The sequence below is a fragment of the Mobula birostris genome, chromosome 6, assembly GCF_030028105.1.
Source record: "Mobula birostris isolate sMobBir1 chromosome 6, sMobBir1.hap1, whole genome shotgun sequence".
Classification (NCBI taxonomy): domain Eukaryota; kingdom Metazoa; phylum Chordata; class Chondrichthyes; order Myliobatiformes; family Myliobatidae; genus Mobula; species Mobula birostris.
The window spans coordinates 25,936,745-25,955,095 of NC_092375.1; the positions used below are offsets into that span (position 1 = coordinate 25,936,745).

At 41.5% G+C, this 18,351-nt stretch overlaps 2 long non-coding RNA genes across 2 annotated transcripts in view; both read right to left on the reverse strand.

The window, feature by feature from the left end:
- LOC140199733 (uncharacterized) overlaps positions 1-18,351 on the reverse strand; it is a 96,332-nt gene that overhangs the window by 11,262 nt on the left and 66,719 nt on the right. The gene's annotated exons all lie outside the window — the stretch shown is intronic.
- LOC140199735 (uncharacterized) lies at positions 2,719-13,735 on the reverse strand. The gene is made up of 3 exons (XR_011886479.1): positions 13,606-13,735; positions 8,963-9,025; positions 2,719-2,767 (listed from the first exon to the last, which is right to left on the reverse strand). It is a non-coding gene; the product is annotated as an uncharacterized lncRNA (long non-coding RNA).

Consider the following 18,351-nt stretch of genomic DNA (forward strand, 5'->3'; position numbering starts at 1 on the left):
TGCTCAAGGACACACATGCTGCCTCAGCCGAGGCTGGAACCCACGATCTTCAGATCGCTAGTCCAACACCCTAAGCACTTGGCCATGCGACACACAAGAGAGAGGGAGAGGGAGACCAGTCAAACGCAGGCAGATGATGCGCAGCACCTGTTCACCTTCTGCTCTCATCTTCACTGCAAATAATTGCAAATGTCATAACATAGCTGATGATATTAAACCAGATTCAAATTCAAAGTTCAACTTCAAAGTACAGTACATATATTATCAAAGAATGCATAAATCATACAACCTTGAAATTTGTCTGTTTACAGGCAGCTGCAAAGCAAGAAACAGGACCGTGACGAAGGGTCTCGGCCCAAAACCTCAACTGGACTTCTTCCTATGGATGCCGTCTGGCCAGCTGTGTTCCACCAGCATTTTGTGTGTGTTGATCCAATGCTTTAATCAGTGTGTTTGTTGAGAATTGGCTAACAGGAGGCTGCATACTACATTCCCAACCTCGCTCTCACACATGCCGAATTCCCTCAGAGACAGCAAAAGCACCAGATTATTCAGTGGACCCACAGATACATTATCAAAATGTAAATTACAGGTTGCAATTGCACATGGATTAGTACTAGAAGTATATTTAAAAGGAGAAGAAGCAGTTTTGTGAACTGCCCGCAGGACTTTGCCGTTAGCTGCGTTGGTCACTGGTGCTATTGCTAGAAATGTCAAATGCTCGAGGGTATAGATTTAAGGTGAAAGGTATTTGGCTTAAAGGAGATAATTGGAGCAAGTTTTTCACACGACGTATGGTAGGTGCCTGGAATGCAATACCAGAAGTGGAGTTGGAAGCAAACCATGTCAGTGGTGTTTAAGAGGTATTTAGACAAACACGTGAAGATGCAGGCAGCGAAGGGATATGGATGATATATGGAATCAGGGTCAGCACAGCCATCATGGGCCAAAGGGCCATTTATGTGCTATGTTATGTTTTGCGCTCTATGTTCTGAGAACTTCCTCATTATTTGTAAAACCACTAGCTGTTTCGTCATCTGCAAACTTCCCAGCCATGCCTCCCACATGGACAGTGTTCACCTATTCAAGTGATTATGTTAGTCAATATTGGTAAAAAATAAATGAATGCCCAAAGTTAATTACCTGTCAGAAAGTTTGTAGAACTATCAATCCTCAGGCCTTTGACATGTAATAGTTGGCATGTGAATCAAATATTTGTGGCATTAATTGGCTGCTTTTCACATTCTGAGTTTATCCCATAAAAAGTGCTGCAAAATAATAACTCTTTAACTAATAAATGAAGCTACTTAGGAATTTAAATCAACCTATCTCTATGGAGATAATTGGACAACTATCAGCATTGAGTCTTGTGGTATGAATTGCATATTGGTTTTGGAATGATATCTAGAATTTCCATTGCCTCAGAACTCACTGTATTCAAAGCACAGCTCTAATAAGTCCTTGGCAGCCTGTAATACCATAGGGTAATTATTGTGCCCACTTTCCTGAAAGTACTACTTGTAACAGGGCAGTGTAAAATTAGATGTGTGGGGGTGGAGATTTAAACATTGGACTGTTGGGGCATTATCTTAAAATATTTTTCTTAATATTAATACCTTTTGCCTGTAACTCTCAAACTTTAAGTTCTTCTATGCTGATAGCTTCAGTTTTTCACCAGTTTAGTACAGTAGAGGGAATGCCCACAAGAGTAGATACTTTGAAAGCTTCAACCCAACAACGCCCAATTTGAAATATTTCCCCGTGTCTTGCTCAGCATGGGTGAGTTGGGCCGAAGAGCATATTTCTGTGCTGTATGGCTCTCTAACTCTGAAGATATTTTATGAACCAGATTGGAGCAATTGTCAGAACTGGTACATGTGCATGTGGCCAATTGATCACAGGGCAAATCAATCAGGCCTTCTACGCAGAGGAAGCTCTCTCTCTTTTGGATTCGGGCTTTCGAGTGCACATATTTTTGTTTCGCTAGGCCTGGTTCGTTGCTCCTACATAGTAAGTAGCCCAGTGTGTATGAATACTGATATGACCCAGTAAAAACTTCAGAGACTTCATGCGACTCCATTTTCATCCTTGCTCCATGCATACAGAGCCCCTAATTGCCTTTCTTATGTTTTGTAGCTTCAAAAGATTAAACTAATTCAAGGGAAAACAAGAGATACAAGTCTTAATTTGTTCTTTACTTTAAGCAAGGTTTAAGATGGCGTTGAGGAATCCCAGCGATTTCTAGCTGGTGGATGATGAAAAAAGGAAAACAACTAAATAATTTGTTATCACTTTTTTTGTGGGAAACGATCATTGCAAGCAGTAGTCTGTAACTTCCCTTTGCACTTGGAAGCATTCGATGTGGCAGACTGAGAAGTGGCACGGCAACAGGCCCGTCACGGAGGAGTGAGGAAGACCCGGGGTTCGGCTGATTTAAGCACTGGGCCAAATCGGAAAGGTTGGGTACAGGCTGAATCGAGGCAGCGGGGTCCAGGCCTCAGAGCGTATCGAAGCGACTGAGCTGTTGTTTGGATGACAATTTCGGTGCCAGGCCAGTTTGAAGAGGTCAGGTATCGGGGGCCCGAGGCGAAGGATGGAACGTTTTCAGTTCACTGCTCCGCTCTGCGCTGAATTAATCATCTCTCTTTGTGGACTCTATTTGCTTACATTTATTGTTTGCGTAATTTGTTGCTTTTCTCTGCACATTGGGTTTGATGGTCTTTTTTTTGTGGCGGGGTTCTTTTGGATTTGTTTGTTTTGTGATTGCCTGTTAGGAGACAAGTTTCAGGGTTATATAATATATACATACTTTAATAATAAATGTACTTTGAACTTTAAACTGACAACACATATCACGTGGCAGCATCGTGACGTATGCAACTCATGTACTTTTATGAATTATAAAAACAAAGAATGTTTAATCAAACAACATATTTACATGATTACTAAAATATTACTGAAATATTAAATACACAACAGCCCCGATGGAGACTATTCTTTATATGGAGAGTATAGAAATATAGAAACATAGAAAATAGGTGCAGGAGTAGGCCATTCGGCCCTTCGAGCCTGCACCGCCAGTTATTATGATCATGGCTGATCATCCAACTCAGAACACCGCCCCAGCCTTCCCTCCATACCCCCTGACCCCCATAGCCACAAGGGCCATATCTAACTCCCTCTTAAATATAGCCAATGAACTGGCCTCAACTGTTTCCCGTGGCAGAGAATTCCACAGATTCACCACTCTCTGTGTGAAGAAGTTTTTCCTAATCTCGGTCCTAAAAGGCTTCTCCTCTATCCTCAAACTGTGACCCCTCGTTCTGGACTTCCCCAACATCGGGAACAATCTTCCTGCATCTAGCCTGTCCAATCCCTTTAGGATCTTATACGTTTCAATCAGATCCCCCCTCAATCTTCTAAATTCCAACGAGTACAAGCCCAGTTCATCCAGTCTTTCTTCATATGAAAGTCCTGCCATCCCAGGAATATGCTTTATGGATAGTGGTAAGTTGTCAGAAATGTGTCACTTGCCGCAGGTTCCTTGGAAACCTAACATTTTGCTCTATTCTCCATCTTCTGCTTTCCTCAGAATTTCTTTTTAATTATATTTTGAAAAAGCTTTTAACGTCTGTACTTGCAGAACTTCTGCATTTGCCTATCATTTTCCGCAGTTGGTGCTTGTATGTTTTCATACCATGGATTATCACTCTTGATCTCTCTGAGCTGGTTAAGGGGCCAAAGGAGAAGAGACAAGAAACAGTAAGTAAACAAGTGCTTGTGGAGGGAGCAGCGGCAACTTTGAAATGGTGCTGCCATGAGAAGAACATGCAAAAATATTCCTGGGATCCCATTTGCAAATATAGGCAAAAATATAGATATAAATAAAAACAATGTGATGATGGCTGATCTGTAAAGGGATGCAAAGTGAGAGTGATTGTGTTTCAAAAGATTACTGTCTGAATTTGAAAAGCTACTTCTTCAATCAAACCTACTTTACTATACTTATCATTATAAATATTCATGCTCCTCTGATCTTGAATTTCTCCATTAAACTTCCAACCTGCATTCCAGGATGTTGTTCTTAGACCTCCCTGCTATTAAGTAGAGTGAGTTAGTGAATGTTTATCTGTCCTGTGAGTAGTCTCTCTGATTTAAACACACAGGTTTCCTCATTATTATCCTTTTATTCAAAGTTCAAAGGTCAAAGTAAATGTTATTATCAAGGTACATATATATTGCCATATACAACCCTGAGATTCATTTTCCTATGGGAGTACTCAACAAATCTACAAAATAGTAACTATAACAGGATCAGTGAAATATCAACCGGAGTGCAGAAGACAACAAACTGTGCAATCACAAATATAAACAAATAGCAATAAATAACAAGAACATGAGATAATGAGACAATGAGTTCTAAAAGTGAGATAATTGTTTGCTGGAACATTTCAGTGATGGGGCAAGAGAAGTTGAGTGTAATATCCCCTTTAAATCAAGAGCCTGATGCTTGAGGGGTAGTAGCTGTTCTTGAATCTGGAGGTGCGAGCCCTGAGGCTCTTGTACTTCTCCCTGGCGGCAGTAGTGAGAAGAAAGCATGAGCTGGGTGGGGATCTCCGGTGATAGATGCTGCTTTCCTATGACAGCGTTTCATGTAGATGTGCTCAATGATTGGGAGGGCTTTACCCGTGATATACTGGGCTAAATCCTGTACTAGTCATTGTGATCCCTTGCTGCCAGGATGCAGTTGAGATGTGGGTAAAGTGGGTATGAGTTTTTTTTTGTGATACCTGTCTAAGACATTGTATTCCGTTACAAGAGAAAGTGCCACTAGCAAGACTAAAGTCTGTTGCCATTCCTGATTTTTCCTGAGAAAGGAGGTGGTGAGCCAAATTCTTGATTTACTGAAGTCTTTTTACTGAAAGCATATTCACACTGTTGATGTGTAGGCAGTTCCAGTAACAACAAAGGGTACTTATCTACAGGTATATCTGACTTAGGATAGAGAGTGGTATGTAGGAGAATTGTAGATGGCTATATTCTCATGCATCTGCTGCCCTTGTCCTTTTTAATGGTATATATTTGTGGCTTTGTCAAGGAAGCCTTGGTGTGAATCTGCAGTTAGTGTTTACTGCAGACAGTGTATCAGCAATGAACAGAAGAAGCGTGTAAATTTATGGATGTGGTGCCAGATAAGTGGGCTGCTTTGTCCCGGATGGAACATATACTATCGCATTCTTGACCTCTGTTTTACAGATGGTGGAAAGACTTAGGGATTTCAAGCAATGAGTCATGTTGTGTGGGATGCTTATACACCTACTTCGTTCTTAGTTTCCCCTTTCTGCCTTTTTCTGAATTTCCTAAAGTTGGTCATCTTATTGCACGTGCAGTTGGGCATAAATTTTTGTTAAAGCTATTTTAATTTACAGATAGTCATATGGTGTGGGTTTTGGGTTCTGGTTTTTAGGTAAAACAATTAAAGGACTGCAGGATCATGTTATTCTGACAGAGAAGCCACCTCCACCATCTCATTGGAATTGGTATTGGTTTTTTATTGTCACATGTACGGCTATACAGTGAAAACATTGTCTCACATACTGTTCGTAAAGATCAGATCTTATACCTTGCATTGAGGTAAACACAAGGCATTCTGCAGATGCTGGAGATCCATAGTAATATATACAAAATGCTTGCAAAAGCAGGTCAAGTAACATCTATGGAAAGGAATGAAATGTCAATGTTTCAAGCTGAGAGCCTTTATCAGCCCTGATGAAGCATCTTGGCCTGAAACGTTGACTACTTATTCTTTTCCATAGAGGCTGCATGACCCGATGATCTCCTCCAGCAGTTGCACTGAGGTAAAACAGGAACAGTGCAGAACAAAGTGTAAAGGCCACAGCAAAAGTGCAGTACAGGTAAACAATGAGGTGCAAGATCGTAATAAGGTAAATTGTACGGCTAAGAATTCATTGTATCATACAAGAGGTCTGTTTAAAAGTGTGGATGGCATGAATGGGATAGAAGCTGTCCAGGAGCCAGGAGCTACATGCTTTCAGGATTTTGTATCTTCTGCCCAATGGCAGAAAGTGGAGAGAGGATGTTTAGGGTGGATTGGCTCTTTGATTGTACTGGTTGCTTTAATGGAGAAACAAGAACTGTAGACTGAATGTTAAAGGTGGAAAATTTAGCCAAGAATGTGCTCAATATGGCTTATGGGGGAACATGGAAGGTAGCTTGAAAGTATGTCACTTGTTTTGAACAACAATGTTAGTTTTTATTTTCCCACTTATGTTTCAGGATGTTGACCAGAAACATTATTTTTTTCCTCTATTAGTGGTTGGCCAAATGTTTGTCCCCAACATTACCTGCTTTAATTTCAGAGTTATAACATCTGTTTGTGTTTGGTTTATTGGGCTCAGCAATAAATTATCAGTCTTATTCTTGACTCACTGTGAAGGAAATGAATGTTTAGGGATGTAGATGACATGCCAGATAAGTAGGTTGCTTTGACCTAGACAGAGCATATTCCATTGTACTCTTAACCTATGCCTTACAGATGGTGTAAAGACACTGCGATGTCAAGAGATGAGTCGTGTTGTGTGGGATCCTCAGATACTGACATTGTTCTAGCTCTCCCCTGTTCGCCTTTCTCTGAAGTTACTAAAGTTAATCTTTTTGCACGTGATTACCAACCATGAATATGTTACTGACTGCAAACTTCATTGACTCAAGTTCTGTGTTTAACATCACAAAGTGACTCCTTACAACTCCACAGGAATGGCTAGTAACACACACAACATGCTGAGAGAACTGAGCAGGTTAGGGAGCACCTATGGACGTGAATAAAGAGTCGACATTTTGGCCCAAGACCCTTCTTCAGGACCGGAAAGGAAGGAGGAAGATGCCAGAATAAAAAAAGGTAGGGGAAGAAGGAGGAAAGGAGGAAGATGCCAGAAATAAAAAAGGTAGGGGAAGAAGAAGGAGGATAGTTAGAAGGTGATAGTGTCATAAGGAGGTGGCTGGGAATGGACCCAAGTGCAAGACACAGACACTGAAGTACTAGGGACAGGACCAGAGACTTGGGGTGAGGGCTAGGACATGGACATGAAAACCTGGAACTCGGAACAGGACTGGACAAGAGAGCTAGGAGCCCAGGCTAGGACTCCGAGCCAGAGACTGGACAAGGACCCAGAAGCTGGGTCTTGCATCTGGCTTGGACCCCAGTACTAGGCAAGGACGTGACTTGGCTGGCAGGCAGGACGAGGCTGGAGACCAGAGACTTGAGGCGAGGCTTGGGATCTTGAAGCTCCTCCTGGGCAGGGCGCGGTACTCCACCCAACAGAGACAAGGAACAGGAAGGAACAGAACCAACCGCAGGGTAACAGCAATACAACCTGGCTTACCCAACAGAGGAAAGGGATAGGAAGGAACAGAACCAACCACAGGTAACGGCAAGACAGCCTGACTTACCCAACGGAGGCAAGGAACAGGAAGGGAGCTAGGTACAGGGTGGCTCCAAGACAAGACTTTGGGTGAGACGAGGCGAGAGTTACCAGCAAGACTTCAGGCAACGCAAGGCGAGAGAAGAACTTCAGGTGAGGTGAGAGTTACCGGCAAGACGCGAGGCGAGGCGAGGCGAGGCGAGGCAAGGCAAGGCAAGGCAAGGCAAGGCAAGGCTTCAGGTGAGGAAACAGAAAGCAGGGGAAGGGATACAAGGAGTAAAGACAAGAACAATCCAGCAGCCACACCCTGCTCTCTGGAGGTATTTATGCAGCCAACCCCAATGAGAATCAGCTCCCTCAATTAGTGCAGGGTAGACAGGAAAACCTGGAGCAAGGGTCAATGGGCCAGACTGTGAACCGGAATGCGGACTTCACGGACCGGACAATGACAGATAGATGAAGCCAGGTGGGTAGCAAAGTTAAAGAGCTGGAGAAGAAGGAATCTGATAGGAGAGGAGAGTGGACCATAGGAGAAGAGAAGGAGGGGGGGATCCAGGGGAGGTGAGAAGAAGTAAGAGGCCAGAGCAGCGAATAGAAAGAAAAGAAGTGGAGGGATTTTTTTTAACCAGAGAGAGAAATCGATATTTATGCTATCGGGTTGAAGTCTGCCCAGATGGAATATATGGTGTTGCTCTTCCACCTTGATGGTAGACTCATCATGGCACAAAAAGAGGCCATGGACTGACATGTTGGAATGGGAATGGAAATAGGAAATAAAATGTTTGGCCATTGGGAAGTTCCACTTTTGGCGGATGGAGTGGCTCTCCAATTTACAACAGGTCTCACCAATGTAGAGGAGGCCGCATCAAGAGCACTGGACTCAAACGATGACTCAGGGAGATGTACAGGGAAAATGTTGCTGCACCTGGCACAACTATTCAGGACCTTGAATGGAGGTGAGGGAGGAGGTGAATGGGCAGGCATGGGACCCAGGTTAATTCTCAGCAGTGTAGTCAGCCTCAGATACAATGCAAGATAAGAGGTTGGACAAAATCTTTATTTGAAGCAATAAATTATTCAATGTATTTTGCATACGATGATGATTCACTGTCAGTGACTTCAAGGCTGAAGTTACCAGGGCTGCTTTGCTACCGTACCTGACCTGTTCTCAACTGCAATGAAATCTCATTGCTGGCTGCCGATTACTGCATTTATATTCTGGAATCCTTGCACCTCTATGTATTTAAAGCATTAATGCTTACCTCATGTGTATGCCCATTGATCCATTGCATTAGCAAATGCTATTTATCATGGTCAATAACACACAGTATTCTAACTTAACAGCATTATTCATGATGACTTTGATTTGGAAAGACAGGGACAACAGGTGCATGGGAATGCCATGATCTATATGTTCCCCTCCAAGTCATTCTGACTAGAGGTTATATGAATCTTCCTTCATTGTCATGGGGACAGAATCTTAGATTTACCTACCAAACATTGGTGTGGAAGTAACTTACCAGAAAGACGTTCACAGTTGTCTTTTAACATCTCAAATTCCCTTTTAGTCTGTAAACCTGCATCTGCAAGTAGGATGAGATAACCTAATTTAATTTTAGCTTTAAATCCAACCCATATGTAAATTTTAATCTCATGTAGCACACTTAAGGGTATAGAAGACATGATTATTGCTTTTAGGAACAGAATTAGGCAATTTGGCCCATTAAGTTTGCTCTGTTATGGCATCATGGCTGACTTATTGTCCGTCTCAGCCCCATTCTCCTGCTTTCTCACTGTAACCTTTGACTCCCTTACTAATTAAGAACCTATCGACCTCCACTTCGAATATCCCCAATGACTTGGTCTCCACAGCTGTCTGTGGCAATGAATTCCACGTATTCACCACTCTCTGGCTAAAGAAATTCCTCTTTATCTCTGTTCTAAATGGACATCCCTCTATTCTGAAGCTCTTCTCACTGGTTCTAGACTCTCCCACAATAGGAAACATCCTCTCCATGTACACCCTACCTTGGCCTCATCTTTGGCAAGTGGTTCTCCAAAGTCTCTGTGCAGCTCCTGTGTTCAACAGGGAAGGAAGCTTAGCATAAAAAATGTTACGATGTGTCTTCCATTATCAGAACTTGCATATAGAAAAAAATTGAATTGAGCATGGGACCGGGCTCAGCCCTCAGCGTCCAGTGTGGGGCTCTCGGTATTTGAAGTGCACTCAGACAGACGTGATGAGAGTATGCCTGCAGCTTCAGTTCAGGTTGACTGCACGGACTGTCAGGATGCTACGATTTCCCACCAGTCTCCTGTCCCTTGGTGCTGCTCTGTTCCTGATTTTTGCCATCTCGCCTCTGTCATCTCTGCTCCCTTTTGGCTCATTTGTGGCAAGAGTCCTTTCGAAATCAACGATGGAGAAACTTGCAGTGACAAGCCTCCGAATATGTAAGAGGTTTCTGCCAGGGCATCCTGTCACTGCAGCTTTACATAGGAAAATCCTACAGGAGATGGTAGCAAAGTGGGTCCACAGAGAGTCGAAAAAAAAATGACACTCTGCTGAATTAGCTTTTCTGTTTATATTTTCCTGTGGTACATTGGTTCTGGATCATTTTGGGGTTAGTGGCTCCAGGGAGTGTATATGTATGTGGTATAGTACAAACCACATAACGAACTAAACCTTGGCTTTTGCCACATATCTATGAAAAATAACAGTACTTACCTTTTAAACACTCACCTCAGTTGTTTCACTGAAATGTGCTACCATTAATTTTGTTATTTTAAAAACTGTTGTGGAGAAAAGGTAAAACAGGAAATTTCTGGGATCTAAGTTCTGGAATCCTTCCAAATCTTCCTTAGTTCTCTGTCTCCCTTGACACGCCTCTTTGGCCAATCCTTTGGTCATCTGACCTAATATCCCCATAAACCACTAAATAATGCTCCTGTGAGGTGATATTTTTGCTATACCAAAGGTACTATATAAATGGAAGTTTGCTGAATTTTGCAAAAACACTGGGTGGTGAGTGGAGGTATGTCTCCACCCTAGCATTGCGGGGGTGAGATAAGATGTAAGGTGCTCCTTCATTCTGTTAGCCTGCAGGTCACCCTTGGGCAAGGTGTAGCGCCTACTTACCACCCCCCCCCCCGAACAATCAGGGTCACGAGAAGCCATGGGAGCAGTTGGTAGATGGTCGTATGAGCAGCTAGTGTATACCACAAGTCCTGGTTATGCGACCACGGATGCCAGGCAGACAACTGCTGAAAGGTATTGGTAATGGCTGGGGTCACCCAACTAGTAAAGACACTGCCCTGAAGAAGACAATGGCAAAGCGCTTCTGTAGAAAAATTTTCCAAGAACGATCATGGTCATAGAAAGACCATGGTCGTCTATGTCATGTGACATGGCACGGAACGTACAATTTCAGGTAAATGTGGTTTGAACTACATATACTTGATTTTAAAAGCTGGCTATGTCTTAGCACCCTTTACAGTCTTATATATCCCTGGCACAACATGGGCTCTACTCTTTTTAACCTCATCTTCTCTTTGCTTTAAGGAATAACCACCTCCAACAAGAGAAAGTCCAGCAACTTACCATTGATATTCAACGACATTACCATTGCCAAGACCTCTGGAACCAGTATCTTGAGGTCATTAACCAGAAAACCGAATGAGGCACTTAAGTACAAATTCTACAGGTATAGATCAGAAGATAGGAACCTTGCGGCCGTGACTCCATTTCTGATATACTGAAGCTTTCCACCATCCACAAAGCACCATAGAGGACTGTAACAGAGTCCTCTCCACTTCCCTGGGTGAGTGCAGCAGCAATGACTTTCAAGAATTTTGGCACCTTCTAAGATAAAACAGCTTATCTGGCTGGCAACCCACCAACCACCCTAAATATTCCTTCTCTCAACCATCATTGCACAGTGGCTGCAATGTTTATGCAATAAGATGTACATTCTGCAGTTACTCATCATTCTACTCTCACAGCAGGCATTCACCACCATGAATACAAGGCCAACAGGGGCCACCACATGCAGATTCCTCACCTGTTGCTCACTGTTCAGTTGTGGAAAAGCATTGTCAGTCCCTCATCCTCAATTTAAATTCTGAATTCCCTATGCGAGGGCACCAGTGGGAGTTCCAATCATAAGAAGGACTGCAGCAGTTTAAGAAGATAGCTCCACATCAACATATTGAAAGTAGTCAATCATTTTGTTAGATCTCTACATGTGGAGGCAGTAACAGTGGCTTGGCAATGATACAGATGTTCTCATGTATAAATATTTCAGATAAGTATTGCCAATGCTGCCTCCAAGTAAATTGCTACATTTTTAATTATGAACCCATTCTGATCTTGTGCTCAAGATACTTCTGATTGTTTTTATAAGTTAGATTACAGCATTTAAAAGTCATGCCATTTGGCCCATCTAGTCCATGCCAAAACCATTTCAAATGCCTACTCCCATCAAACTGCACCGGGACTATAGGCCGCCATCCATGTACCTATCCAAACTTCTTTTAAACATTGAAATCATGCTCGCGTGCAACATTTGTGCTGGCAGCTCATTCCACACTCTCATGAGCATATGAGTGAAGAAATTCCCCCTCATGTTCCCCATAAACTTTTCAGCTTTAACCCTTAACCCATGACCTCTATTTGTAGTCCCACCAAATGCCTGCTTGCATTTACCCCTTCTAGACTGCTCATAATTTTGTACACCTCCATTAAATCTCCTCTCAATCTTTTATGTTCTAATTAATAAAGTTCTAATCTATTCAATCTTTCTTTATAACTCAGGTCTCCCAGATCCAACTATCCTCCAATCCTCGGGTACCTCTCCTGTCACTAAGAATGAATTAAATATCTGTGCTAGAGCCCTGGCAATTTCTGCACTTGCCTCCCATAGGGTCTGAGGGGACATCTTGTCAGGTCCTGGGGATTTATCCACCCTGATTTGCATCAGGCTAGCATATACCTTCACCTCTGTAATCTGTACAGGGTCCATGAAGTTGATGCCAGTTTGTCTCACTTCTATAGAGTGTGTTTCTGTCTCCTCAGTAAATACAGATGCATACAATTTATTTAAAATCTTCCCCATCTGTTTCGATAGCAGACATGGGTTAACATTCTGATCTCCCAGAGGACCAATTTTGTCCCTTGCAGTCCTTTTGCTCTTAATATATCTGTGGCCTTAGCCCTCCTAATTTGTTTCTTAAATCTTCTCTTGCACTTCTTATATTCCATAAGCACCTCATTTGTTCTCACCTGCCTATACCTGCCATGCATCTCCTTTCCCCTCTTAAGCAGGGCCTCAATCTCTCTTGAAAACCAAGGTTCCCTGCACTTTTTATTCTGACAGGCACATACAAGCTTTGTACTCTCAAAAGTTCATTTTTGAAGGCCTCCCATTTACCAAGTACAGCTTTGTCAGAAAACACAGCAATAGTTACTACTGCTAAATTACCAATCAGTTTCTCAAAATAAAATGCAGAGGATAATCATAATCCTAAACCAACATTAGAGGTTCAATTGCAGGGGCTTGGTCTAGGGATTCAGATATGTGATTTTGAACCCCATCATGGCAACTACAGAATTTAAATTCATAAATTTAAAAATCAGTAATGGTGAACTCATGGGTTATTGTACAAGCCCATTTGGACAATGATAGCCACGTCCATGAACAACTAAAAATAAATACAGTTAGCCTGTGACAACTCCTTTCTAACTGGAGCAACTGAACTCACTTGCTTTAAAGATCTACAGATCTGATTCCTAGTTGATCAATCAAAAGTATCTGCAAGCCATATATATCTCTTCAAAAGTGGTTTGGTTCCTTTCAAACTTTAGAAGTGTGCAACAAAATGCTGAATTGTTTATGTTGAGTAAGTTAATGGCATGATTGTAGCTATCGCTAATTTTCCTTTACCGGTGAAAGTCACGTCGGAGATTTCAAAGGGTACTTGTATCCTAGCGATCAAGCCAGATTTTCAGGCCCACATGCAAACCAGTTCTAATTTGGTTAGTGCTATTTTAAGAGCTGCCTGGATGTCAAATGTGAATAGTCTTAACAGTTATGCTCCAATACTAAATGTATAAGATACAGTGCATTCAGGTTTTCCTGTAGTGACATGTGAAGCTAAAAGGACTCACCCATTGAAAATACCAATCTGCAGTCAAATATTAGTGAAGCACACCATTAGGCCCCAGCATGGTTAGTGGATGAATATGAGGTTATGTTGCCCGAGATGTTCAGAACCTGTATTCCTCCCAGAAACATACCACAGAGCCAAACCACAGATCAGCTTCAGAAGAAGGTACAGCCTTCAATTCACAATGAACATTTACTGACTACTGCACGGGGAAAATCCCGGTGTTGTGCAGAAATCATTGACATGGTTTCAACAGATGACAGAGCTCAGACGTAGGTGGCCACGATCTTTCTTAGTGTGAATGTATGTGGTTCAAATAGCAGTACCATCAGCCAATGTCTTCCTCATGTAAGTATTTTACATGTTAGCAATTTGCATAGAGAGTAAGATGCATTTTTTTGATTTATCTTACTGTTATGTAGAACTCTAACATTATAATAATCTGTGACAGGTCATTCCAACAGAAAATAAAACTAATCGTTTTCCATTTTTTCCTTTAAGCCAGACAGACATACAGATACTTCTTTGAGATTAGCTTCAAAATTTAGCCTTTAAAGCACAATATGGCAAAAAGCTGGTGGGATGAAGAAGGTCCGAGAATGAAATATATAATATTTAAAGACCATTACTTCCGCACAATCCCTCAGGCTTTTATTGTAACAGAGGGTCCAGGATGATAAATATTCAATGATACCATTTTCCATCCAGTTAAATACATTTGTGAATAATCTTATCTACAAAAGTTCATTAAAAAATTATATATGATTGACTTGAAACCGTTGTAAGAAATTTATATTGACCAATAATGGCCAATAATCAATTCCTTGTTGACAGCTCATGCATACATTCATGATTCAAGGGCTGTAATGTGCATTATCTGTAATCAAGTGATTTTTAGAAAGTGCATGATGGAGCAAAGCTTCAACTTGCAGTGCAGCTTCATCTGATCTGCCTCACTTCAAGTACAGCTCCAATACAAATTCTAAAGTGGCTCTCCCACTTGTGAAGCTGGCAATGTAATAGTCACACAAAGGGTTAACATGTTGTACTAATGCTTCTTCTTGCAACTAGCTGTGTAAATCCACTGAAATAGAACAGAAATAGAACGTGGAAGTTAACAAATTTCACGACATATGCCGATAATTCCGATTCTGATTCTGAAATTTGCAGAGCATGTTCAGCCTTTATGGAATGACATCTTTTAAGGCATTAAAAATCAAATCACCCAACATTACGTGGTAATAAAATGATAAGACAATAAGACATAGGAACATAATTAAGCCATTCAGCCCATCAAGTCTGCTCTGTCATTCAATCATGGCTGATATATTTTCACTCTCAACACAATTCTCATGCCTTCTTTCAGTAATTTTTGATGTCCTTACTAATAAAAAAAACTATCACCCTCCGCTTTATATGTATCCAATTACCTGGCCTCCATAGCCACCTGTGGCAATGAGTTCCTCAAGGTCACCACCTTCGGTCTCAAGAAATTCCTCCTTATCTCTGTTCTAAAGGGATGTCCTTCTATTCTGAGGCTGTGCCCTCTGTTTTGAGACTCACCCACTAAAGAAATCATCCTCTCCATGTCCACTCTTTCTAGGCTCTTCAATATTCAATAGGTTTAAATGAGGTCACTCCTCTCACTTCAAAACTCCAGCGAGTATGGTCCAGAGCTATCAAACACTCCTCATACGTTAACCTTTTCATTTCTGAAACCTTTCATGTAAGAATAAGTTTATTACAAAATGGTTATTACAAAATCTCTGCAAGGAGTGCTTAGAGGACAAATGAAATAAGAGAACTATATATGCCCACGATGGAAGCTCTGGATATTCTTGCTACTGGAGGTAATATTTGTGGCAATTGAATTTGTAGACTGTTCTTGCTCATTGCTGATTTATTCACTAAAAATCATTCCAATTGTAAATAGCAAAGCTATTAACTTAACTGGGAATCAAAGCTGCCTTAAACTTCTCTCCCTCCATACTCATGGCTGTGAGTCAAAGCACAGCTCGAGAGTCATCGATAGATTTGCCAAGGACAGCACAAAATCTCAGATGGTGTTGGGGAGGCACAGGAGTGAGGTAGATCAGCTGTTTGAATGGTGTCACAACAACAACCTCACATTCAACGTTAGCAAGGCCAAGAAACTGATCGTGTACTTCAGGAAAGAGAAGTCAGAAAATCACACACCAGTCCACATGGAAAGGGTGAGCAGCCTCAAGTTGGTGGCATGGCTCTTTTGGTAAAAACTAAAATCAAATCTATAGAAAGAGGTGACACAGAATCAGAAGATGTAGAGTCCTTGTGGAGAGAGTTAAGAAATGGCAAGGATAAAAAGATACTGATAGGGGTTATATACAAGCCTCCAAACAGTAGCCAGAGGTGACATACAAATTACAACAGAAGATTGCAAAGAAATATTGCAGGGGTAATGTTATGATAGTAATGGGGGATATCAATATGCATTGGGAAAATCAGTTTGGTGCTAGATCCGAAGAGAGAGAATTTGGAGAATGCCTACCAGATGGCTTTTTAGAGCCACTTATGGTTGAGCCCACTTGGGGAATGTCTAAATGGCAATGTTATGATAGACATGGGGAATTTCAATATGCAGGTAAATTGGGAAAATTAGGTAGGTGCTGGATCTCAAGCTTGTGGATGAGCCCAATAGGGGATCAGCTATTCTGGATTGGGTGTTGTGCAATGAAATGGAATGACTTAAAGAGTTTAAGGTAAAGGAACTCTTACCAGTATGTGATCATAATATGATAAAATTCACCCTGTAACTTGAGAGGGAGAAGCTAAAGTGTTTTTCATACATCACAGGTAAAAGCTGCTCAGCCATTGAGCACATCTACATGAAAACTTGCTGTAGGAAAGCAGCAATCATTATCATATTAAAGATGCTCACCACCCAAGCCATGCTCCTTTCTAACTGTTGACATCAGGTAGAAGGTACAAGTGCCACAGGACTCACATCACCAGATTCAAGAACAGCTACTACCCCTCAACCATCAGGCATTTGAACAAAAAGGGGTAACTACACTCATTTATGGACTCTTTATCTTGTTATTTCATGCTTAATATTTATTGATATTTATTTATTATCTGCATTTGCACAGTTTGTTCACAGTTTACAGTTCCTGATGTTTACAGTTTAGAGTAACTGTTCTATAGATTTGCTAAGTATGCCCGCAGACAAAGAGCCTCAGGGTTATATGTGGTGACGTGTATTTACTCTGATAATAAATTTTATTTTGAACTTCTGAACTTTAAAGTCAGATGTATCAGAATTGCAGTAAGTGAAGTAATTGGAATTACAGATGTATGACAGAGGAACTGGATAAAGTTGATTGGAAGGGGATACTAACAGGGATGATGGCAAAATAGCAATGGGTGGAGTTTCTAAGGGCAATGCAGAGGACACAGGATATATACATCCCAAAGACAAAGAAACATCCTTGCAATTTATAATAATTTTTTATGGATTTGCACTGTTCCGCTGTACAAACAATAAATTTCACATTATAAATGAAAATAATTGATAATGAACTTGATTCTGATTACCATTTAATAAAATATTTAAAAAATTAAGATACTTTAAACAATCAAAACATCATAAATGAAAACAATATAAATATATGTAAATTAGCTGAGATTTAACTTAATCTCTTTCAAAGTAAATGGAGTGACTTTTCTTCACCAGGCTGTGGTTTGCTTGGGCATACATCCCTGTGTATGCATTGGGGAATTGCCAATTTTCCATGCTCCTGGTTGGACTTCTTGAGAGGAAGTCAGTGTGGGCTTTAGTTGGCAAAATGCTGACAAACTTCTGTCAGCCAGTTCTGGATTCCACATTCACATATAAATGCTTGTAAATTAGACTAGATTAGATTATTACATTAGATTATAAGGACACTCAGTCCTCGTTTATTGTCATTTAGAAATGCATGCATTAGGAAATGATACAATGTTCCTCCAGAGTGATATCACAAAAAAAAAGGACAAACCGAAGACTATCACTGACAAGACCACAAAATTATAACATATAGTTACAGCAGTGCAAAGCAATACCATAATTTGATGATAAGCAGACCATGGGCACGGTAAAAAAAAGTTTCAAAGTTCCGATCGATTCCCAATAGTCCAGATAGCAGGGAGCAAAAGGGAGAAACTCTTCCTGCCATAAACCTCCAGGCGCCGACAACTGCCGATGCATTGGAAGCATCCGACCACAGTCGACTCTGAGTCCGTCTGAAAACTTCGAGCTTCCGACCAGCCCCTCCAATACAGCCTCCCGAGTACCATCCTCCGCCGAGCGCTTCGACCCCGCCCCGGCCGCCGAGCAACAAGCAAAGCAAAGGACTTGAGACCACCTCCTCCAGAGATTCTGGATCACACAGTAGCAGCGGCAGCGAAGAAGGCATTTCAGAAGTTTCTCCAGATGTCCCTCCGTGCTCTCACATCTGTCTCCATCAAATCAGGATTGTGCACGGCACCCTACTTGCCAGATAACGGATATCATTCACCAGAGTGGCTGCTGCGCGCTGCATTGCGCCACCATCTTCTCCTCCTCACTCGTTAGAAAGTGCTCTTGCTGTGCAATTCAACCTGCTTTTCTTCTTATACTCTTTCAAAGCGATTGTTTAATGTTGTCGTCTTTCAGGCAATGATGACTATGCTGCCTTCTCTGAGGGACTGGTTGAGGCTACATGTTCCAATCCAAAGACTTGACTGTTCA